Source organism: Parasteatoda tepidariorum, chromosome 2 (assembly GCF_982258835.1).
Source record: "Parasteatoda tepidariorum strain Cologne lab strain chromosome 2, Ptep-v5.0, whole genome shotgun sequence".
NCBI classification, from domain to species: domain Eukaryota; kingdom Metazoa; phylum Arthropoda; class Arachnida; order Araneae; family Theridiidae; genus Parasteatoda; species Parasteatoda tepidariorum.
In genome coordinates this window covers 111,251,846-111,278,319 of record NC_141756.1, presented here as the reverse complement: position 1 = coordinate 111,278,319, position 26,474 = coordinate 111,251,846, and the positions used below count along the sequence as shown (strand labels likewise).

The 26,474-nt window shown below is 27.5% G+C and overlaps 1 long non-coding RNA gene across 1 annotated transcript in view; it reads right to left on the bottom strand.

Moving 5' to 3' along the window:
- Positions 1-1,767: 1,767 nt before the first annotated feature.
- The window catches only part of LOC107452043 (uncharacterized), a 36,353-nt gene continuing 11,646 nt past the window's right edge, over positions 1,768-26,474 (bottom strand). Inside the window, exons 3-5 of the long non-coding RNA XR_015431612.1 lie at positions 23,214-25,860; positions 21,926-21,985; positions 1,768-3,423 (exon numbers count right to left, since the gene is read on the bottom strand). This is a non-coding gene — a long non-coding RNA (uncharacterized LOC107452043). The remainder of the gene's footprint in view (positions 3,424-21,925; positions 21,986-23,213; positions 25,861-26,474) is intronic.

The window sequence follows — 26,474 nt, the reverse complement described above, 5'->3', positions numbered from 1 at the left end:
TTTTGAGTATAATTCAAAAGCTACTAATTATATCAGAATCAAGTATCAATTGCGAGTTTAAATACAATCCATTTTGAATACTGATCAAAAGGGAATAGATTCGAGAACCGATTGCGAGTTTATATATAAACTCGCAACCTATCAACTCAAACCTATAGGTTTGAGTACTGATTAAATGAATTAGAAAACCAATGATAGTGTTTGCGAATACTAGTCATCAGATAGCGATTGTGAGAACAGATAAAAAGGAGGTTGTGCTTAAAATAGTGCCAGTATTCTATTTTATTCTGTTCTCAAACCTGTTATCATTATTCATTCGAGCTCGAACTCACAAACGTTGTTTGTACTATAGTTATTATATTAATCTATTATCGTTTGAACTCTTTATCGAAGCTCGCTATCTGTATATAGGGAATTGAAACACTCTAGGCTTTGCTTAATGCATACTCTTTATCGTTAGGTAAGGTCCATTATATTGCATTCGATTCGCAGACTTAATTGGTCAGTATTTTTAATTCAATACTTGAACTTGCTACTTTTCTCTCGGACTTGTCACGAACTCTTTTGACTAATACTTGAACCGTACGTATCAGCAGGGCTAAAGAGAATAGAAGGACTGGATTGGAAGGATTTCCTTTGAAGAAACTCTTGCCGCGCCAACCCTCCGATTTTCTCTAGTGACGTCACTTTGGCGCAAAGCTCGCACTTTTACTTCAAGTACAGAGCGTTCGGCCTTACTAGCTCTAACTAAAATTGGGGCATTTCTTTTTGCGACATATTCTAAGACATTTGTTATTTTCAATAATGACTTTCCTCAGTTTTTACAGTGAATTTACAAAAATTTAAAACTATTAACGAAATGCCAGTTTGCGCGATTTCAACTTGCAAAAATTTTGATAGTAAAACAAAAGGAAAAAACATAATTTTCCGCGTGTTCCTTAAAGTAAATGAACAACTATGTAAAGAATAGATTCCGAAATGACACAGTTAATATAAAACAGCAATACGTTTTTTCTATCGTTAAGAACTTTTATAAAAATTCATTATCTAAATAGAAACAGCCTCGTTACTTCAAAAAGAAAGGCAGGTGAAAAAAATTAAAAAATGGATAAAGTCAAAGAAAATTAAAACGTAAATAAAAAGTATAAATAAAATATATAGTGTATAGTTGAAATTCTCCTAATTTCATAACATATTTTTTAATGTAGTTATTCTAAATATTTATGATTTTTAAAAAAATTATATTCTCTTAAACTTAAATATCTATAAATTATATCCTCTTAAATATCTATAAATTATATCCTCTTAAATATCTATAAGCAATTGTAAAATTTCTAATGTCATTATGTACCTAAATTATTATTTTGTTTCAGTAATTAGCGTTTAAGGTTGATGTTTCCTAATGATTAAGTATGAACAAATTGCTATTAACGGCATATTTTAAAATCAGGGATTCTATATTTAACTCAACTTATTGTTATAAAAGAATATGTAGACAAAAAAGTGTCGATATATGCTTTCATTTTTCTTAACTGACGTTAAAACTGAACTTTTTAAAAATCAAGTATTTATAGTGTCATTTTCGCCAACTAGTAAAATATTTTTATAAGTTTAAAATGGTATTTTTTAAATATAATTAAAAAAAATTTCAATTTTAAATTTTTTTGAACTATGTTTACGAACGGAAATAATATGTTAATCACGTAAACTTATTTTTACAAAAAGAAAGATGCAAAGTTATAATATTTTTGCTTGCGATCTCCGAGATCTGTGGACACAGTGACGTCATGAGGAGGGAAATCGTAGCTTCAACTCTAAGAGCGGAGTGAACTAGCCCTTCTATTCTCTTTAGCCCTGACGTATCAGTACCTATTTTATATATATACAACCTGTTATAGTTCGGTGAGTTAGTATAACCGTGTTGTATCCGATCAGTATTGTCCTCCACTGTTATTCAAGCAGTTTTTTAACCTGCTCACATTTGCTAAATACGTGTAACCTATTATTTATATATTTGTCTGATACTAATACTTTTAATTATTTTCTGACGCTTTGTTTTCGGTACTGGATTTTACTATATCTGATCAATAATCGAAACTCCTATTTCTTTAAATTTACGAATACGGGTTACTTAAATGTTAGATGCTTCTATAATATGATAATTGCTTAAGCCAAGTCAATTTTGGTAACACGGTGGGATTGGGTTGCTTCGGCTGTTACCGTGAGTTACACTTCGGTAAGGTGACGTGTGCTGCATATTAAAATAAATGAGATAGTGGTGAAAAACATTTTCTTGTAAATAAATCGAGTTGTTTTAAGCATACAGAATTTTGTAAGAAAAAAAAATTACTTACTTAATTTTTTTCTCTCTAAAAAATTGTTTTTCTTTTCAACAGAAAATAACCTGACTAAAAAGCTCCTGATTACCCTACGAGAAACCCCTATCTCCTGTTATTGTCCTCTCTAATTGAAAATATTACATTTATTTTCTGAAAGAAAATTCAGTCAGCGATTACTTGTGTTTTTTACCGTTACCTTTGAACTTAATTTAATAGATATTTTTTCATTTTAATTATAGCTCTCATTATTAGTTTCCTAACACTATATGTCTGTCTCTTAAGCTGCCACCTCTATTTTAGAGAGGGTATTTTGCTCCCAAAAGCTGACCTTTTTACAAATTTCTTTTTTGAATTAAATTTTACACTAAAATTTGACTTATCTAAACATGTCTGTCTCCACCAATTATTTTTTCCTCAGTTCGAAAGTTTTTCCTTGTTAAAAGTTGTAAAAATGACACACACACGAAATAATCTTTTAATTACATCACTGCCTTAGCCCTATTCGCAATTCATACATGAATATAAAATCACTTATATGAAGTATACTTTACAATATTATTAGTAATACAAAGGTTTAGCCTAAATATCAGGGTTATCGTTGAATCTGGTCTTTTCAATCATGTTACAGCATATTTTTTTTAAATCGTATTTCAAATATACTAAGACTGTAAAAAAATTCTCTAAAATTATATTTCGTAGGATGTATTTTAACATGGTTCGAAATTCACTTTATCTTCTACATTTCTTGTCTCGTTCAAGAATCTTTCAACTCATATCTTTTTGTTATTATAGGCTTTGAGGTAGGCCGGTACTTTATTTACTAGACCTTCACAATGGGCATTCGTCTGGCAAACATCACTGAGGATGATTCGAAGACATACACTATCGTAATTTTGATCCATTGCAGAGGGGATGGCTCCCCTGCTTTGTTAGTCCGATGACCTGCGCTCGAAGTCGAGCACTTTACGGTTGAACTTCATCACGACGAGGATGGTATATACCTTGACGCATCACAGTGTTCCAAATAGTTCTGCTACTTATCGATTTTAACAATCACTTCTACGGATCTATTTCTTCTAAGATCCTGTAATAAAAAATACACTATTTTACCTATTTATAATAGAGTCCCTGGACAAATTATCAGACTTACTATAAGATTCTATGTAAAATCTTAATTATCAGTATATACTATAAAGCTTTATTGTTTTTACGCAGCTTGCACCTATTTACGTTCGTGTATCAATGAGTTAAAAATAAATACAAATAGGAAATATATAAAAAAATCTCCTGTATATATGAATATAAAAGTATTTTACACTCGTGCAATTATTAAAACACTGCAATGCGTCTAATAATTTGGTCTAAATATTATGATATGCTAGTATAATACCGGATATAATAAATATTTATGTAATCTATAGTCTAATTTGTCCAATCGTCGAAATTATATTACCTATCGTCTAACTTAACCAATTGATACACGAACGTAAACAAGTGCAAACCGGTTTCAGTGGCGTAAAAACAATAAAGCTTTTTATTCACATCAATAGAGATCTACATTTGAAACCGAAGTAAACTAGTTTGCGAATTTTTATCAATCCTTCTTTACTTTAACGCATGAAAAAATTATAAGTTACTTTTTCTTTTGTTTCATATGCGTTACTTTTAGATGTTTGATTTTCTTATGCGTTACTTTTAAGTGTTGAATAATCTTATGCGTTATTTTGAATTTTCTTATATTGAGCGGGTTTTCTTACAAAGTGCATTAAAATTAATGTTGCGCGTTATAATGCTTACTTTTATTTGCAGCGTGACTTCCACGCGTTTACATTTTTTCCGCGTTACTTTTACTTGTTACAGGCATTTTTTACGCCTACTTTTTTTGTTGTTGCTTTTGTTTTCCTTCTTAATTACATTTTACTTTTCCCTTTTTTCTTCTTACACGTTACGTTTTATTTAACGCATAATTAGGTTTTACGCCTTACTTTTCTTTAAGCTTTGCATTTTCGTGTTTTTGACCGTTACTATTTAATGTGTTACGTTTATTTATTATTTTTTAAGTTATATACTTTTACTTCACTTTTCTATACGTTACATTTATTTCTTCGTAGGTTACTTTTGCGCATTTATTTCTCATAGTTTCGTAACTCTTAAACGTTATTACAAGACTTTTTTTTGCGTGTTATTAAATTTTGCGACTTCCTTTCTGCGTTAGATTTCCTCTGGTTACTTTTACTTTTCTAATGCTTTACTTATACTTTTACGCGTTAATTTAAATGTCATTGCATTTTATGCGTTGCATTTACGCTTTAAATGCTACATTCTTTACTTTAATCTAGAATTTCCTTTACATTTTACGAGTTACTTTTAATTATGCGTTTACTTTATTACGCGTAATTTATGCTCATCCTCTGCAATTTGTATGCGATACAAATTTTACTCTCTTCATAATGAGATTAATTTTATGATTTTACTTTTTGTGTGCTTTACTTTTACGCGTTTATGCTGCGTTATTATATTTTGCACTTTTTTTGATTAAGCAGTGCCTTACTTTTACTTTTATTATGCAGTTTTACCTTTCTTAAGCGTTTTCTACGCTTTACTTTTACTTTCTTTTATGCTTTTTTTTGGTGTCTAATTTATCATGCGTTGCTTTTACTTCTTACTTTTCGTTACGCTTTAAGATGGGCATTTCTTATTTTATAAATTTATTTTAATGTGTTATTTCAACGCGTTTCTCTTATGCACAGATTTTAAGCATTCATTTTCAGCGCTTACTTTCCCCATTATATGAATTTTATTTTTTGTGTTTCTTTTCATTATGCGTTGCTTTACCACTTTGACTTTTATAAATTTATTTATGCATTTTATTTTTTGTGTTTCTTTTCATTATGCGTTGCTTTTACACTTTGACTTTTATAAGTTTCTTTATGCTGCGTTATTATATTTACACTTTTTTTGATTAAGCGGTTCTTTTCATATGCCTTACTTTTAATTTTATTATGCAGTTTTACCTTTCTTAAGCGTTTTCTACGCTTTACTTTTACTTTCTTTTATGCTTTTTTTGGTGTTTAATTTATTATGCGTTGCTTTAACTTCTTACTTTTCGTTACGCTTTAGGCTGCGCATTTCTTATTTTATACATTTATTTTAATGTGTTATTTCTATGCGTTTCTCTTAAGCATTAATTTTTAGCTTTTATTTTCATGCCTTACTTCCCCCGTTATATGCATTTTATTTTTGTGTTTCTTTTCATTATATGTTTCTTATACACTTTGACTTTCTTACGCGTTTTTAAAAGCTTTTTTAAGCCTTACATTTAGGCGTTTCTAAACTTTATATTTTACTAGTTACTCTTTATATTTGCGCTTTAAATTGTCTTGCGTGTCTCTTATTTTTACATATTACTTTTATGCGTTATGATATTTTACGACTTATTTTTTTAATATGTTACATTTGCACGTTTATTTTTCTTTTATGTTACTTTTAAAATTGGACCGTTATTATATTTTAAGCCTTTTTTTTATGTATTACTTTCTTTCACTTGTTTTCGTTTCTAATGCATTGCATGCACTTACGCGTAGCTTTTTTTAACTACGCTATCCTTTACTGTTATTTTTAGTTTTTTTTGTTCATGCCCTATATTTATGCTTCTTTTCTTAAGCATTACTTTTTCTCGTTTAATTTTTTGTACATGATTCTTACCCATTGTTTTTTTTTTTTACTTAATTTACTCACTATCTGCTTTATATTTTATTTTTTGATTAAGCGGTGCTTTTCGTATGCCTTACTTTTAATATTATTATGCAGTTTTACCTTTCCTAAATGTTTTCTACGCTTTACTTTTTCTTTCTTTTATGCTTTTTTTTATGTTTAATTTATTATTCGTTGCTTTTACTTCTAACCTTTCGTTACGCTTTAAGATGGGCATTTCTTATTTTATACATTTATTTTAATGTGTTATTTCTACGCGATTCTCTTATGCCTTATTCATTATTAGCGTTCATTTTCATGCCTTACTTCCCTCGTTATATGCATTTTATTTTTTGTGTTACTTTTTATTATGCGTTGCTCTAACACTTTGACTTTCTTACGCTTTCTTTAAAAACTTTTTCAAGCCTTACATTTTGGCGTTCCTAAACTTAATATTTTACTAGCTACTCTTTATATTTGCGCTTTAAATTGTCTTGCGTGTCTCCTATTTTTACATATTACACTTATGAGTATAATATTTTACGACTCAATTTTTTAATACATTACATTTACACGTTTATTTTTCTTATACGTTACTTTTAAATTTAAGCGTTATTATATTTTATTTCTTTTTTTTCTTTATGTATTACTTTCTTTTACTTGTTTTCGTTTATAATGCATTACATGCACTTCCGCGAAGCTTTTTTTAACTACGCTTTCATTTACTGCTATTTTTTGGTTCTTTTTTCTTAATGCCCTATATTTACGCTTCTTTTCTTAAAATTAAACGTAAAAAAGTAATGCTTTTTTACATTATTCCCACCCACTAAATTGTTTTTTTTTTTTTTACTTAATTTACACACTATCTGCTTTATATTTTATTTTTTGATTAAGCGGTGCTCTTCGGATGCCTTACTTTTAATTTTATTATGCAGTTTTACCTTTCTTAAAGGTTTTCTGCGCTTTACTTTTACTTTCTTTTATCCTTTTTTTTGGTGTCTAATTTATTATGCGTTGCTTTTACTTCTTACTTCTTTTTACGCTTTAGGATGCGCATTTCTTATTTTATACATTTATTTTAATGTGTTATTTCTACGCGTTTCTCTTATGCATTAATTTCAAGCGTTCATTTTCATGCCTTACTTCCCCCGTTATATGCATTTTATTTTTTGCGATTCTTTCAATTATGCGTTGCTTTTACACTTTGAATTTTATAAGTCTATTTATGCTGCGATATTATATTTTACACTCTTTTTGATTAAGCGGTGCTTTTCGGATGCCTTACTTTTAATTTTATTATGCAGTTTTACCTTTCTAAAGCGTTTTCTACGCTTTATTCTTACTTTCTTTTACGCTTTTTTTGGTGTTTAATTTATTATGCGTTGCTTTTACTTCTTACTTTTTGTTACGCTTTAGGATGCGCATTTCTTATTTTATACATTTATTTCAATGTGTTATTTATACGCGTTTCTCTTATGCATTAATTTTAAGCGTTTATTTTCATGCCTTACTTCCCATGTTATATGCATTTTATTTTTTGTGTTACTTTTTATTATTCGTTGTTTTTACACTTTGACTTTCTTACGCTTTCTTTAAAAACTTTTTTAAGCCTTTCATTTAGGCGTTCCTAAACTTAATATTTTGCTAGTTACTTTTTATATCTGCGCTTTAAATTGTCTTGCTTGTCTCCTATTTATCCATATTACTTTTATGAGTATGATATTTTACGACTCATTTTTTTAATACGTTACATTTACACGTTTATTTTTCTTCTACGTTACTTTTAAATTTAAGCGTTATTATATTTTACTTCTTTTTTTCCTTTATGTATTACTTTCTTTTACTTGTTTTTGTTTATAATGCATTACATGCTCTTACGCCTAGCTTTTTTTAATTACGCTTTCATTTACTGTTATTTTTAGGTTTTTTTTTCTTAATGCCCTATATTTACGCTTCTTTTCTTAAAATTAAACGTGAAAAAGTAATGCTTTTTTACATTATTCTTACCCACTAAATTGTTTTTTTTTTTTTTTTACTTAATTTACACACTATCTGCTTTATATTTTATTTTTTGATTTAGTGGTGATTTTCGTATGCCACACTTTTAATATTATTACGCAGTTTTACCTTTCTTAAGTGATTTCTACGCTTTACTTTTACTTTCTTTTATCCTTTTTTTTGGTGTCTAATTTATTATGCGTTGCTTTTACTTCTTACTTTTTTTTACGCTTTAGGAAGCGCATTTCTTATTTTATACATTTATTTTAATGTGTTATTTCTACGCGTTTCTCTTATGCATTAATTTTAAGCGTTCATTTTCATGCCTTACTTCGCCCGTTATGTGCATTTTATTTTTTGTGTTTCTTTTCATTATGCGTTTCTTATGCACTTTGACTTTCTTACGCTTTCTTTAAAAACTTTTTTAAGCCTTACATTTACGCGTTTCTAAACTTTATATTTCACTAGGTACTCTTTATATTTGCGCTTTAAATTGTCGTGCGTGTCTCTTATTTTTACATAATACTTTTATGCGTTATGATATTTTACGACTTATTTTTTTAATATGATACATTTGCACGTTTATTTTTCTTTTACTTTACTTTTAAAATTGGAGCGTTATTATATTTTAAGCCGTTTTTTTCTTTAGGTATTACTTACCTTCACTTGTTTTTGTTTCTAATGCATTACATGTATTTACGCGTAGCTTTTTTTAACTATGCTTTCCTTTACTGTTATTTTTAGGAATTTTTTCTTCATGCCCTATATTTACGCTTCTTTTCTTAAGCATTACTTTTTCTCGTTTAATTTTTTGTACATTATTCTTACCCACGAAATTGTTTTTTTTTTTATTTTTTATTTTTATTTTTTTTTTACTTAATTTACACACTATCTGCTTTATATTTTATTTTTTGATTCAGCGGTGCATTTCGTATGCCTTACTTTTAATATTATTATGCAGTTTTACCTTTCTTAAGTGTTTTCTACGCTTTACTTTTACTTTCTTTTATGCTTTTTTCTTGGTGTCTAATTTATTATGCGTTGCTTTTACTTCTTACTTCTTGTTTCGCTTTAGGATGCGCATTTCATTTTTTACACATTTATTTTAATGTGTTATTTCTACGCTTTTCTCTTATGCATTAATTTTAAGCGTTCATTTTCATGCCTTACTTCCCCCGTTATATGCATTTTATTTTTTGTGGTACTTTTTATTATGCGTTGCTTTTACACTTTGACTTTCTTACGCTTTACTTAAAAACTTTTTTAAGCCTTACATTTAGGCGTTCCTAAACTTAATATTTTACTAGGTACTCTTTATATTTGCGCTTTAAATTGTCTTGCGTGTCTCTTATTTTTACATATTACTTTTATGCGTTATGATATTTTACGACTAATTTTTTTAATACGTTACATTTACACGTTTATTTTTCTTATACGTTACTTTTAAATTTAAGCGTTATTATATTTTACGCCTTTTTTTTTTGTCTTACTTTCTTTCACTTGTTTTCGTTTCTTATGCATTACATGCATTTACGCGTAGCTTTTTTTTTTAACTACGCTTTCCCTTACCGTTATTTTTAGGTTTTTTTTCCTTAATGCCCTATATTTACGCTTCTTTTCTTAAGCATTACTTTTTCACGTTCTATATTTTTTACATTATTCTTACCCACTTAATTTTCTTTTTCTTTTCTTAATTTGCACACTATCTGCTTTATATTTTATTTTTTGATTAAGCGGTGCTTTTCGTATGCCTCACTTTTAATATTATTACGCAGTTTTACCTTTCTTAAGTGATTTCTACGCTTTACTTTTACTTTCTTTTACGCTTTTTTTTGGTGTTTAATTTATTGTGAGTTGCTTTTACTTCTTTCTTTTCGTTACGCTATATGATGGGCATTTCTTATTTTATACATTTATTTTAATGTGTTATTTCTACGCGTTTCTCTTATGCATTAATTTTAAGCGTTCATTTTCATGCCTTACTTCCCCCGTTATATGCATTTTATTTTTTGTTTCTTTTCATTATGCGTTTCTTATGCAATTTGACTTTCTTACGCTTTCGTTAAAAACTTTTTTAAGCCTTACATTTAGGCGTTTCTAAACTTTATATTTTACTAGGTACTCTTTATATTTGCGCTTCAAAATTTTCGTGCCTGTCTCCTATTTTTACATAATACTTTTATGCGTAATGGTATTTTACGACTCATTTTTTTAATACGTTACATTTGCACGTTTATTTTTCTTATACGTTACTTTTAAATTTAAGCGTTATTATATTTTCTTTCTTTTCTTTCTTTATGTATTACTTTCTTTTACTTGTTTTCGTTTATAATGCATTACATGCACTTACGCGTAGCTTTTTTTTAACTACGCTTTCATTTACTATTATTTTTATGTTTTTTTTCTTCTTAAAGCCCTATATTTACGCTTCTTTTCTTAAGAATTACTTTTTCTCGTTTAATTTTTTGTACATTATTCTTACCCACGAAATTGTTTTTTTTTTTATTTTTTATTTTTATTTTTTTTTTACTTAATTTACACACTATCTGCTTTATATTTTATTTTTTGATTCAGCGGTGCATTTCGTATGCCTTACTTTTAATATTATTATGCAGTTTTACCTTTCTTAAGTGTTTTCTACGCTTTACTTTTACTTTCTTTTATGCTTTTTTCTTGGTGTCTAATTTATTATGCGTTGCTTTTACTTCTTACTTCTTGTTTCGCTTTAGGATGCGCATTTCATTTTTTACACATTTATTTTAATGTGTTATTTCTACGCTTTTCTCTTATGCATTAATTTTAAGCGTTCATTTTCATGCCTTACTTCCCCCGTTATATGCATTTTATTTTTTGTGGTACTTTTTATTATGCGTTGCTTTTACACTTTGACTTTCTTACGCTTTACTTAAAAACTTTTTTAAGCCTTACATTTAGGCGTTCCTAAACTTAATATTTTACTAGGTACTCTTTATATTTGCGCTTTAAATTGTCTTGCGTGTCTCTTATTTTTACATATTACTTTTATGCGTTATGATATTTTACGACTAATTTTTTTAATACGTTACATTTACACGTTTATTTTTCTTATACGTTACTTTTAAATTTAAGCGTTATTATATTTTACGCCTTTTTTTTTTGTCTTACTTTCTTTCACTTGTTTTCGTTTCTTATGCATTACATGCATTTACGCGTAGCTTTTTTTTTTAACTACGCTTTCCCTTACCGTTATTTTTAGGTTTTTTTTCCTTAATGCCCTATATTTACGCTTCTTTTCTTAAGCATTACTTTTTCACGTTCTATATTTTTTACATTATTCTTACCCACTTAATTTTCTTTTTCTTTTCTTAATTTGCACACTATCTGCTTTATATTTTATTTTTTGATTAAGCGGTGCTTTTCGTATGCCTCACTTTTAATATTATTACGCAGTTTTACCTTTCTTAAGTGATTTCTACGCTTTACTTTTACTTTCTTTTACGCTTTTTTTTGGTGTTTAATTTATTGTGAGTTGCTTTTACTTCTTTCTTTTCGTTACGCTATATGATGGGCATTTCTTATTTTATACATTTATTTTAATGTGTTATTTCTACGCGTTTCTCTTATGCATTAATTTTAAGCGTTCATTTTCATGCCTTACTTCCCCCGTTATATGCATTTTATTTTTTGTTTCTTTTCATTATGCGTTTCTTATGCAATTTGACTTTCTTACGCTTTCGTTAAAAACTTTTTTAAGCCTTACATTTAGGCGTTTCTAAACTTTATATTTTACTAGGTACTCTTTATATTTGCGCTTCAAAATTTTCGTGCCTGTCTCCTATTTTTACATAATACTTTTATGCGTAATGGTATTTTACGACTCATTTTTTTAATACGTTACATTTGCACGTTTATTTTTCTTATACGTTACTTTTAAATTTAAGCGTTATTATATTTTCTTTCTTTTCTTTCTTTATGTATTACTTTCTTTTACTTGTTTTCGTTTATAATGCATTACATGCACTTACGCGTAGCTTTTTTTTAACTACGCTTTCATTTACTATTATTTTTATGTTTTTTTTCTTCTTAAAGCCCTATATTTACGCTTCTTTTCTTAAGAATTACTTTCTCACGTTTAATTTTTTTTACATTATTCTTACCCACCAAATTGTTTTTTTTTACTTAATTTACACACTGTCTGTTTTATATTTTATTTTTTGATTAAGTGGTGCTTTTCGTATGCCTTACTTTTAATATCATTATGCAGTTTTACCTTTCTTAAGTGTTTTCTACGCTTTACTTTTACTTTCTTTTATACTTTTTATGGTGCTTAATTTATTATGCGTTGCTTTTACTTCTTACTCTTTGTTACGCTTTAGGATGCGCATTTCTTATTTTATACATTTATTTTAATGTGTTATTTCTACGCGTTTCTCTTATGCATTAATTTTAAGCGTTCATTTTCATGCCTTACTTCCCCCGTTATATGCTGCATTTTATTTTTTGCGATTCTTTCAATTATGCGTTGCTTTTACACTTTCAATTTTATAAGTCTATTTATGCTGCGATATTATATTTTACACTCTTTTTGATTAAGCGGTGCTTTTCGGATGCCTTACTTTTAATTTTATTATGCAGTTTTACCTTTCTAAAGCGTTTTCTACGCTTTATTCTTACTTTCTTTTACGCTTATTTTGGTGTTTAATTTATTATGCGTTGCTTTTACTTCTTACTTTTTGTTACGCTTTAGGATGCGCATTTCTTATTTTATACATTTATTTTAATGTGTTATTTATACGCGTTTCTCTTATGCATTAATTTTAAGCGTTCATTTTCATGCCTTACTTCCCATGTTATATGCATTTTATTTTTTGTGTTACTTTTTATTATTCGTTGTTTTTACACTTTGACTTTCTTACGCTTTCTTTAAAAACTTTTTTAAGCCTTTCATTTAGGCGTTCCTAAACTTAATATTTTGCTAGTTACTTTTTATATCTGCGCTTTAAATTGTCTTGCTTGTCTCCTATTTTTACATATTACTTTTATGAGTATGATATTTTACGACTCATTTTTTTAATACGTTACATTTACACGTTTATTTTTCTTCTACGTTACTTTTAAATTTAAGCGTTATTATATTTTACTTCTTTTTTTCCTTTATGTATTACTTTCTTTTACTTGTTTTTGTTTATAATGCATTACATGCTCTTACGCCTAGCTTTTTTTAATTACGCTTTCATTTACTGTTATTTTTAGGTTTTTTTTTTCTTAATGCCCTATATTTACGCTTCTTTTCTTAAAATTAAACGTGGAAAAGTAATGCTTTTTTACATTATTCTTACCCACTAAATTGTTTTTTTTTTTTTTTTTACTTAATTTACACACTATCTGCTTTATATTTTATTTTTTGATTTAGTGGTGATTTTCGTATGCCTCACTTTTAATATTATTACGCAGTTTTACCTTTCTTAAGTGATTTCTACGCTTTACTTTTACTTTCTTTTATCCTTTTTTTTGGTGTCTAATTTATTATGCGTTGCTTTTACTTCTTACTTTTTTTTACGCTTTAGGAAGCGCATTTCTTATTTTATAAATTTATTTTAATGTGTTATTTCTACGCGTTTCTCTTATGCATTAATTTTAAGCGTTCATTTTCATGCCTTACTTCGCCCGTTATGTGCATTTTATTTTTTGTGTTTCTTTTCATTATGCGTTTCTTATGCACTTTGACTTTCTTACGCTTTCTTTAAAAACTTTTTTAAGCCTTACATTTACGCGTTTCTAAACTTTATATTTCACTAGGTACTCTTTATATTTGCGCTTTAAATTGTCGTGCGTGTCTCTTATTTTTACATAATACTTTTATGCGTTATGATATTTTACGACTTATTTTTTTAATATGATACATTTGCACGTTTATTTTTCTTTTACGTTACTTTTAAAATTGGAGCGTTATTATATTTTAAGCCGTTTTTTTCTTTAGGTATTACTTACCTTCACTTGTTTTTGTTTCTAATGCATTACATGTATTTACGCGTAGCTTTTTTTAACTACGCTTTCCTTTACTGTTATTTTTAGGAATTTTTTCTTCATGCCCTATATTTACGCTTCTTTTCTTAAGCATTACTTTTTCTCGTTTAATTTTTTGTACATTATTCTTACCCACGAAATTGTTTTTTTTTTTTTTTTTTTTTTTTTTTTTTTTTTTTTTTTACTTAATTTACACACTATCTGCTTTATATTTTATTTTTTGATTCAGCGGTGCATTTCGTATGCCTTACTTTTAATATTATTATGCAGTTTTACCTTTCTTAAGTGTTTTCTACGCTTTACTTTTACTTTCTTTTATGCTTTTTTTTTGGTGTCTAATTTATTATGCGTTGCTTTTACTTCTTACTTTTTGTTTCGCTTTAGGATGCGCATTTCATTTTTTACACATTTATTTTAATGTGTTATTTCTACGCTTTTCTCTTATGCATTAATTTTAAGCGTTCATTTTCATGCCTTACTTCCCCCGTTATATGCATTTTATTTTTTGTGGTACTTTTTATTATGCGTTGCTTTTACACTTTGACTTTCTTACGCTTTCCTTAAAAACTTTTTTAAGCCTTACATTTAGGCGTTCCTAAACTTAATATTTTACTAGGTACTCTTTATATTTGCGCTTTCAATTGTCTTGCGTGTCTCTTATTTTTACATATTACTTTTATGCGTTATGATATTTTACGACTAATTTTTTTAATACGTTACATTTACACGTTTATTTTTCTTATACGTTACTTTTAAATTTAAGCGTTATTATATTTTACGCCTTTTTTTTTGTCTTACTTTCTTTCACTTGTTTTCGTTTCTTATGCATTACATGCATTTACGCGTAGCTTTTTTTTTTAACTACGCTTTCCTTTACCGTTATTTTTAGGTTTTTTTTCCTTAATGCCCTATATTTACGCTTCTTTTCTTAAGCATTACTTTTTCACGTTCTATATTTTTTACATTATTCTTACCCACTTAATTTTTTTTTTCTTTTCTTAATTTGCACACTATCTGCTTTATATTTTATTTTTTGATTAAGCGGTGCTTTTCGTATGCCTCACTTTTAATATTATTACGCAGTTTTACCTTTCTTAAGTGATTTCTACGCTTTACTTTTACTTTCTTTTACGCTTTTTTTTTGGTGTTTAATTTATTATGAGTTGCTTTTACTTCTTTCTTTTCGTTACGCTATATGATGGGCATTTCTTATTTTATACATTTATTTTAATGTGTTATTTCTACGCGTTTCTCTTATGCATTAATTTTAAGCGTTCATTTTCATGCCTTACTTCCCCCGTTATATGCATTTTATTTTTTGTTTCTTTTCATTATGCGTTTCTTATGCAATTTGACTTTCTTACGCTTTCGTTAAAAACTTTTTTAAGCCTTACATTTAGGCGTTTCTAAACTTTATATTTTACTAGGTACTCTTTATATTTGCGCTTCAAAATTTTCGTGCCTGTCTCCTATTTTTACATAATACTTTTATGCGTAATGGTATTTTACGACTCATTTTTTTAATACGTTACATTTGCACTTTTATTTTTCTTATACGTTACTTTTAAATTTAAGCGTTATTATATTTTATTTCTTTTCTTTCTTTATGTATTACTTTCTTTTACTTGTTTTCGTTTATAATGCATTACATGCACTTACGCGTAGCTTTTTTTTAACTACGCTTTCATTTACTATTATTTTTATGTTTTTTTTCTTCTTAAAGCCCTATATTTACGCTTCTTTTCTTAAGAATTACTTTCTCACGTTTAATTTTTTTTACATTATTCTTACCCACCAAATTGTTTTTTTTTACTTAATTTACACACTGTCTGTTTTATATTTTATTTTTTGATTAAGTGGTGCTTTTCGTATGCCTTACTTTTAATATCATTATGCAGTTTTACCTTTCTTAAGTGTTTTCTACGCTTTACTTTTACTTTCTTTTATACTTTTTATGGTGTTTAATTTATTATGCGTTGCTTTTACTTCTTACTTTTTGTTACGCTTTAGGATGCGCATTTCTTATTTTATACATTTATTTTAATGTGTTATTTCTACGCGTTTCTCTTATGCATTAATTTAAGGCGTTCATTTTCATGCCTTACTTCCCCCGTTATATGCATTTTATTTTTTGCGATTCTTTCAATTATGCGTTGCTTTTACACTTTGAATTTTATAAGTCTATTTATGCTGCGATATTATATTTTACACTCTTTTTGATTAAGCGGTGCTTTTCGGATGCCTTACTTTTAATTTTATTATGCAGTTTTACCTTTCTAAAGCGTTTTCTACGCTTTATTCTTACTTTCTTTTACGCTTATTTTGGTGTTTAATTTATTATGCGTTGCTTTTACTTCTTACTTTTTGTTACGCTTTAGGATGCGCATTTCTTATTTTATACATTTATTTCAATGTGTTATTTATACGCGTTTCTCTTATGCATTAATTTTAAGCGTTTATTTTCATGCCTTACTTCCCATGTTATATGCATTTTATTTTTTGTGTTACTTTTTATTATTCGTTGTTTTTACACTTTGACTTTCTTACGCTTTCTTTAAAAACTTTTTCAAGGCCTTACATTTTGGCGTTCCTAAACTTAATATTTTACTAGCTACTCTTTATATTTGCGCTTTAAATTGTCTTGCGTGTCTCCTATTTTTACATATTACTTTTATGAGTATAATATTTTACGACTCAATTTTTTAATACGTTACATTTACACGTTTATTTTTCTTATACGTTACTCTTAAATTTAAGCGTTATTATATTTTATTTCTCTTTTTTCTTTATGTATTACTTTCTTTTACTTGTTTTCGTTTATAATGCATTACATGCACTTCCGCGAAGCTTTTTTTAACTACGCTTTCATTTACTGCTATTTTTAGGTTCTTTTTTCTTAATGCCCTATATTTACGCTTCTTTTCTTAAAATTAAACGTGAAAAAGTAATGCTTTTTTACATTATTCCCACCCACTAAATTGTTTTTTTTTTTTTTTTTTTTTTTTTTTTTTTTTTTTCTACTTAATTTACACACTATCTGCTTTATATTTTATTTTTTGATTAAGCGGTGCTTTTCGGATGCCTTTCTTTTAATTTTATTATGCAGTTTTACCTTTCTTAAGCGTTTTCTGCGCTTTACTCTTACTTTCTTTTATGCTTTTTATGGTGTTTAATTTATTATGCGTTGCTTTTACTTCTTACTTTTTGTTACGCTTTAGGATGCGCATTTCTTATTTTATACATTTATTTTAATGTGTTATTTCTACGCGTTTCTCTTATGCATTAATTTTAAGCGTTCATTTTCATGCCTTACTTCCCCCGTTATATGCATTTTATTTTTTGCGATTCTTTCAATTATGCGTTGCTTTTACACTTTGAATTTTATAAGTCTATTTATGCTGCGATATTATATTTTACACTCTTTTTGATTAAGCGGTGCTTTTCGGATGCCTTACTTTTAATTTTATTATGCAGTTTTACCTTTCTAAAGCGTTTTCTACGCTTTATTCTTACTTTCTTTTACGCTTTTTTTGGTGTTTAATTTATTATGCATTGCTTTTACTTTTTGTTACGCTTTAGGATGCGCATTTCTTATTTTATACATTTATTTTAATGTGTTATTTATACGCGTTTCTCTTATGCATTAATTTTAAGCGTTCATTTTCATGCCTTACTTCCCATGTTATATGCATTTTATTTTTTGTGTTACATTTTATTATTCGTTGTTTTTACACTTTGACTTTCTTACGCTTTCTTTAAAAACTTTTTTAAGCCTTTCATTTAGGCGTTCCTAAACTTAATATTTTGCTAGTTACTTTTTATATCTGCGCTTTAAATTGTCTTGCTTGTCTCCTATTTTTACATATTATTTTTATGAGTATGATATTTTACGACTCATTTTTTTAATACGTTACATTTACACGTTTATTTTTCTTCTACGTTACTTTTAAATTTAAGCGTTATTATATTTTACTTCTTTTTTTCCTTTATGTATTACTTTCTTTTACTTGTTTTTGTTTATAATGCATTACATGCACTTACGCCTAGCTTTTTTTAATTACGCTTTCATTTACTGTTATTTTTAGGTTTTTTTTTCTTAATGCCCTATATTTACGCTTCTTTTCTTAAAATTAAACGTGAAAAGGTAATGCTTTTTTACATTATTCTTACCCACTAAATTGTTTTTTTTTTTTACTTAATTTACACACTATCTGCTTTATATTTTATTTTTTGATTCAGCGGTGCATTTCGTATGCCTCACTTTTAATATTATTACGCAGTTTTACCTTTCTTAAGTGATTTCTACGCTTTACTTTTACTTTCTTTTATCCTTTTTTTTGGTGTCTAATTTATTATGCGTTGCTTTTACTTCTTACTTTTTTTTTACGCTTTAGGAAGCGCATTTCTTATTTTATACATTTATTTTAATGTGTTATTTCTACGCGTTTCTCTTATGCATTAATTTTAAGCGTTCATTTTCATGCCTTACTTCGCCCGTTATGTGCATTTTATTTTTTGTGTTTCTTTTCATTATGCGTTTCATATGCACTTTGACTTTCTTACGCTTTCTTTAGAAACATTTTTAAGCCTTACTTTTAGGCGTTTCTAAACTTTATATTTTACTAGGTACTCTTTATATTTGCGCTTTAAATTGTCTTGCGTGTCTCTTATTTTTACATATTACTTTTATGCGTCATGATATTTTACGACTCATTTTTTTAATATGTTACATTTACACGTCTATTTTTCCTATACGTTACTTTTAAATTTAAGCGTTATTATATTTTACGCCTTTTTTTTGTCTTACTTTCTTTCACTTGTTTTCGTTTCTAATGTATTACACGCATTACGCGTAGCTTTTTTTTAACTACGCTTTCCTTTACTGTTATTTTTAGGTTTTTTTTTCTTAATGCCCTACATTTACGCTTCTTTTCTTAAGCATTACTTTTTCACGTTTAATTTTTTTTTTACATTATTCTTACCCACTTAATTGTTTTTTTATTTATTTTTACTTAATTTACACACTATCTGTTTTATATTTTATTTTTCTTAATGCGTTACTTTTACTTATGATTTTTTACTTTTTTATGCATTGTTTTTATTTGTTTGCTTTTTTTATGAATGACTTTTACTTTTATGCGCTACATTTACTCTCTTATTTTAGTTATACCGTAGTTTTTACGCGCTTATTTCTCCTATGCGTTTTTTATTTCCCTATACTTTGTGCGTTGATTTTGCGTATACATTTAATTTTCGCGTTATATTTCACGCGTTTTTTTAAATGGTACTTTTCTTAAGCGTTACTTTAACGCGTAATTAGTTTATGCTTTACTTTTGTTTATTCTTTAGTTTACACTATTTACTTTGTTTTACACTTATGCGTTTTTCACGCATTAACTTTTTTTTTACTGTATTTATGCGTTGCTTTTACTTTTCTTTCAAGCCTTGCTATATTCTCTTTTATGTAATATACGTTTTCCATTTCTTTATTACCTTTACATTACTTTATTACCTTCTGCATTACAATTACTTTTCTATGTGTTTCTTGTACGCGTTTAATTTCTTTATGCGTTACTTTTACTTTTCTTATACGTTATACGCGTTTACTCTTTTTATGCGTTAATTTTGTTTTTACGCGCTACTAACAGACTTTATAGTTCATTTTTATATTTTTAGTTTTTGATAATGTTTTCGTTTACTTTTCACGCATTACTTTACTTCATACTTCTCGGTAAACTTTATTTTATGCATTATAATTATTTTATTTCCCATTTTATCTTGCGCTTAACTTTTTTCTGCTTTACTTTTTATCTCTCATTTAGAAATTATGCTTGGAATTTGCTTTAAGCTTTTCTCTATTTTTTTCGTTTTACGCTTTATTTTTTACTGAAAGCAACTTTTACTGAATAGGCGTTTTACTTTTCTTTGAACTAAATACTGTATACATTTTATATTTCACGCTTTAGTTTACCCCACACATACTCTATTTTTTACATTTTACTTACGTTTTTTTTTTTAATCTTTCAAATTTTTTTTTTATAGTCTTCAAACTTAGTTTTGTTAAATTATTTACTTTCTACTTTAATTTACATTATTATTCACATTGAATTACATTACACTTTACTATATACTGTGCACGATTTTTGCTATTCTTTGCTCTTTATTTTACACCCTTTTTCTCAACATTTCATTTTACGATATAATTTATACACTTTGTGTTTTGCTTCACGCTTTGTTCTTAGTTTACATGACGCTTCGTTTTAAAAATTTACCTTACGCTTTACTTTATACGATAGTGTATTTTATTGTATTCTTTTTACTATACATATTTTTTTTTTACATTGCTCATTACTTTATATTTAAGGCTCTATTTTATGCATGATATAATACAATTTTTATAATTTTCACCTTACACGCTCTTTATTTCATACTTTATTTCTCACTTAACGTTTTACTTCGTATGTTAAGCTTATATTTGACGCCCTACATTAGTTTATATTATGTTCATGATTACTTTATTATTTTATATTGCATTGCAGGTTTTACATTATTTGCATTTTGGATACATTATTTTATATATTGCTTACGTTATTCTATATTTTACCTTTATATTAACACTTCACTTTACACTTTCCTGTATAGTTCACTTTTTACATTATTTTACCCTTTATTGGCGTTTTGCGATATTTTATGCATTACTTTACGTTATACATTATATTATGCTTTATTTCTTCTATACTTTGCATTTCTGCTTTTTACATTTTACGCTTTACTTTACTTTACTCACACTTTAATTTACACTTCATATTTTACGCTTAGTTTACTTTACGCTTATACTTTACCCGGTACTTTACTTTTACTTCTCTTTATTCTTCACTATAATTTCTACTTTTCATTTTACGCTTTTATTTTTATTTTTAAGAGCAAAATATTTAGTAACGTAAGAAAAGTGCACGCTTTATATTTTTAGCTTTACTTTGTATTTTATACATTACTACTATGCACAATTTTCATTTTAATCTTTATATAAAAATTTACTCTTTATTTTAGGCTTAAATTAACTTTAACTTGGTTTACGCACAATTTAATATCGGAATGATTCAGCAAAACATTTATGCTGTAAATTTATCAATTGGAGTTTTTTTAATGAAAAATAAGAATATGTTCGAAAATACGATAAAGAAAATGCTACCTAATTACTTATGCCAAAAAAAAAGCATTAATTTCACGGTATTCAAGAATTTTTTTTTACCACATTTTACTTCTATGTCAAAATGAAGAAGGTATAACTGCAGTTTACCTTGTTAAATTTTTCGCTACTGTGAGATTTATTTAGAAACTCGTTTATTTTAATTGGATAATGTACCATTCTGCATCGTGATATTTCAATAAAGCGTTTATTTTATTTAATATTACAGGCAATTAAATCTTAAAATAGTTTTATTATTATTATCAGTAAGCACCGTGCCCTATCAGGACGTTAATGTTAACTTTGCTATTAATAATTCGTTAACTCAAAATTTTTAACCTATTTTATGTAAGTCTACGTCAAGATTTTTAAATGCGTTCAGCAGAAAAATGAATCATTTTAATTTCCTTATATCGTGGATTTATTTTCCGCATTAATATTACTTACGTTTTTAAAAATGACTTCAACATGATTAGAAGGCCTCAAAATTTTTCATAATGCTTTTTAAATTTTGACGAATATATTGTCTTTTTGTCGAAAATGTACGTCTTGAATTCAATTTCCTTTTAGCGTACGCAATTTTGCTTGCTATTAATCTCTCTATTTATATTGCGGTTTCCTTTTGTTTCCTTAAAAATTTATAATAATGCTGGTTCATATCAATACGAAAATTATTACTCTCTTCTTTTATATTACTTACCGTTAAAAAGCTAGGATGTCGAATCTTTGTTCAATTTGTATTTCATGAAGTTTTCGAAAGCTGAAAAAATATCACATATTTATTATTATTACATAAACATTTATGCAACATTATAGGGATCTTTCAAACATTATATAAGGATATTAAGGGGTGGGTTATTTTTAAATCACATTAATTTTTTTTTCTTAAAAAAATAGTGAATTGAAATTACTTCATATTTAAAATAAAAGTTTGAAGAAAGAAAAAGGCGGACATTAGTAGCTGTTATGTGTTTCAGAGATCAAGAGTTTTAATAGAAATAATGAATATTCTTCTCAAAATTTTATAAAATGAATTGAAATATCGACTAATTTTTTTTTGAAAAGTTACCTTGTTCATTTGAGTTCTAAAATTAGATTACTTCAAGAATAGCTAAAACAAGAGCAAGATGCCACGTTGTTAAATTCTTACTTAAGCATAGGATGTGATATGCTTATTTTCAGTGACTAGGTGTCCAGAATAGAAAAGAACAAGCATACTTTGTTTGAAAAGTCCAATAAACATTCCTTTCTATTTTCGATGTTATTTCTAAACATGGTTCATTGTGAGAATAACACAAATTTTATTAATAATTTACAACAGAAATAGAAATTCGTAATTAATTTCTGTTCATTCGAAAATAAGGAGAGTTTACTCTTAATGGATGGAAGGCACTATAACAATGAAAAATGCCGATTCAAAATTTTTAATGCAGAAAATGTTAAAAGTTAACAAGTTTATAATGTATAAACTTTTTTTCGATATTATTCTCCCTGATAATTTTATAATGGTTTCTACACTATTTCTTAACCTAACTATCTGAAAAAGGTGTCAAAGGTCATACAAAGGAAGGAACATTTCAGCTAAATATTTTCCGGAACCTACGTTATTCTGAAAAGGATTAGAAATTCCAATTTTTATCTATTCTATTATTCATTAAACTAAATTATTCATTGTTGTTTTCTCAATTTGACCTTTAGGAAAATATAAAAAACGAGAATGCTGCAGGCACTTCCAACTCTTATAAACTCTTTGGAATACGGCATTTTTTTTCAGAACAGAGTAAGATTTATTTTTGAATTAGAGGAGAATAATAGACAATCATCTCGGATTTCGACGCATACCAGAATGGTCAGAAATGAACTATTTTACTCTCATGCTGCTTAAGGCTGCACAAATCGGTTTCAACAGCTTATAAATAGTTTAATTTATATACTGTAGTTTTCGAAAGCAGTTAAAAAATGAGAAGGAATAAAAATGCTATACTTACAGCAAAAGTTTTATAAATAGTTTAATTTTAGAGTCTTCAAAATTGATCCAATTTGATAGGTCAGTATCTAAATATGTCCATTAGTTTCCACACTTGATTAACCATTCTTGAATCATCCAAACGGGTCCTAACTACTTAGACTACTGAGCAAAATAATCCTATAAAAACTGAAACAAGCTGCATTAAAATAACATGCCATAACGTGTTAAAAATTATTCATTTCGCAGGAGATCGAAAGCAAACTTGGAAAAATTAAACTATGTAAAGATTAAAATAGAGTGCTAGAAACATGCAAAAACGAATGATAGAAAGAAAACTAAAAAACACCACAAAGGAAATGGGAATAATAAATTAGGAAATGAAAAAAAAACTGAATTCAAATATTGAAAAAAACTCCGTAAACAAATAAACAAAACTACGAAAACTCCATAAACAAATAAAAAAAAACCAATAAAAAGACGAAACATAAGCAGCGGAGGACAAATGAAAAAAATGTAATGAAAGGACGAAAAGCAAAACGTTATGAACAAAAAGAATTAAACAATAAAAAAACGGAAAAAACAATGAAATACGAAAAAAAAAATGAAAAAACGGGAAACAATGAAAAATGGACATAATTAAAAAACAAACACCAAGAACAAACAGAAAACGTGCACAATTAAATGACGAAAAACAAAGCATCGTGAACAAATATGAACATCGTGAAAGGGAAATGTGAGCATCGTGAACATCGTGAAAGGGAAAATAATATACTATGAACAAACGGAAAAGAAACACATTGAAAGAGCAAAAATCAAAGCCATCCCGAACAAATGGGAAAAAGCATGATAAAAAAGACGGAATACACCAAGAACAAACGGAGAACAAACACAATGAAAAGGCGAAAAAAAGTACTGTGATCAAACGGAAAACAAACACATTGAAAAAGAAAAAAACTAAATATCATGAACAAAAAAAAATATAAATAAAATCAGAAAGCAATGAAAATCAAAAAACTAATAAGAAACAATGAAAAAACTAATACAAACAATGAAAAAGTGAAAAAACAAACATAATTAAAAAGCAGGAAACAAAACACCATGAACAAACAGAAACTGAGCACAATTGAGAGATGAAAAACGAAGCGCGGTGAATAAAGGTAAACATATTGAAAGAGTAAGTATTGAAAGCCCCTGTCACAAACAGGAAAAACAAGATAAAAAACTGGAAAACATCAAAAACAAACACAATGAAAAGGCACGAAAACAAACATTGTAAAAACACGAAAAACAAATCACCATTAAGAAACAGTAAACAAATACATTAAAAAAGGGAAAAAGTAAATATCATGAACCAAATATAAAATAGTTAGAAAAACAGGAGGCAAACAATAAAAAAATAAATGCAAACAAAAAAAAAATGAAGAAGAAAAATTAATTAGAAACCGGAAAATAAAACACCATAAACTCAAAACACAATGAAAGGACGAAAAACAAAGGGACCGTGAACAAACGAAAGAACAGATACAATGAAAAGGCAAAAAAAGAAACCACCACGAGCAAACGGATGACGAACAAGATGAAAAGGCAAAGAACGAACCACCACGAGCAAACGAAAAATAAGCTTAATAAGAAAATGGAAAACAAACATAATGAAAGCATGGAAAATAAACACTAAGAAAAGGCGATGAACAAAACACTACGAATAAATGGAAGACTAAAACGCAATTTGAAGACGCAAAGCAAAACATCGGAAAACGAACATTGAAAACAATGAATAACAGACATCAAACTCACGGAAACGAACTAAAATATGGATAAATGGAAAGAAATGAACTCGTGAGAAATTCAAGAGGAAAATAGCCTCCAAAAACATTGCATGTTCATAACAAATGTAAGTGGGGCGTTAAAGAAGGGAAAATAAAATAAAAAATAAATAAAAGAAAAAAAAACCCGGATAAATGAATAAGTGAAAAAGCGAACATCAAAAAGCAGAGCACTGCTATCATAAAATGATAAGGAACAACCAACATGGAAAAAGGAAACAAAAATAAAATTCACGGAAACGTAAAAAAACATGGAAAATTGTAGTAAAGAAGTGTAGCTGCGTAATTAGAATTTTACAGAAAAAAAAGACGTTAAAGAATTACGTAGACACATAATTCAAGTGGTAGTAAAAAAAAATTTATAAATTTGTGTCAAAAAAACTAAAGGAACGGAAATTACCGTTAAAATGATAAAATGATTTAGCCACAAAAAAAAGTAGAAGAATGCACAAAAAAGGGGCTGACCAACAAAAAAAAAAAAAAAAAAAAAAGAGTACATGCTTGAACAAAAATTTTAAAGACCGGTATAAACAGAACTGGACTAAACTTAGTTAATTGTTTTTAACTATGTAAAATACGCACGAACTATTTACCTCTTTAGAAATATGAATTAATAGAATTGCATCAGAAACGTTATCTAACTTTAAAAAAAAAATGAAAAAAGAAATTTATTTGATCAAAAAGTAAAAGTAACCTTATGTAAGGAAATACATACCATCATGTGAATGCATAAAACAATAAGTGGAACCGGCCTAAAGAGTCGATCAGAAAATATAAATTAAAACTTACCTATATTATTCTACTATTACAATATCAGGCAGATACATTTTTTTTCTTTAGATCCTGAAAAAGAACCACTTTTATAATAATTGAAAACTTTCAAATAAAATTAATTCAACTCGTTAAAGCTTAGATAATTAATAAAACTGATTACGCATAGCTTTAACCTGAATAAAAGAATATAATTTAACTATTCTTGCGTAAAGCTCATGGGAACATTACGATTCACTTTATGTTTCACGCTTTACTTTATATCTTACGTTGTAAATCAGGGGTTTCCAACTTACATGAGGCCGGGGGCCGCAATTAAAAACACCAGTCAAATGGCAGGCCGCTACTTTATCAAAATTTTACATAGAACTGTTTCATGTTTGAAGGAGCATTAAATATTACTGTTAGATTTTTATGAAGTTATACAAAACAAAAGTATTGAATTACTAATTTAAATAAGAAGTAGAATTTAACCTGAGAAATAAATTTTTTTGCACCGTTGGTGTGTTCAATTTCACAGAAACGAAGAAATTAAGTTGTTTTTAAACGAAGAAAAGTACTTCTAATCCATTTAGATTTTTTAGGCTTCGCGGGCTGGATGCAGCCCTTGGGCCGCCAGTTGGTAAACACTGTTGTAAATTATATTTCACGTTTTATTGCACCTTCTAATTTCTTCTACTTTACTT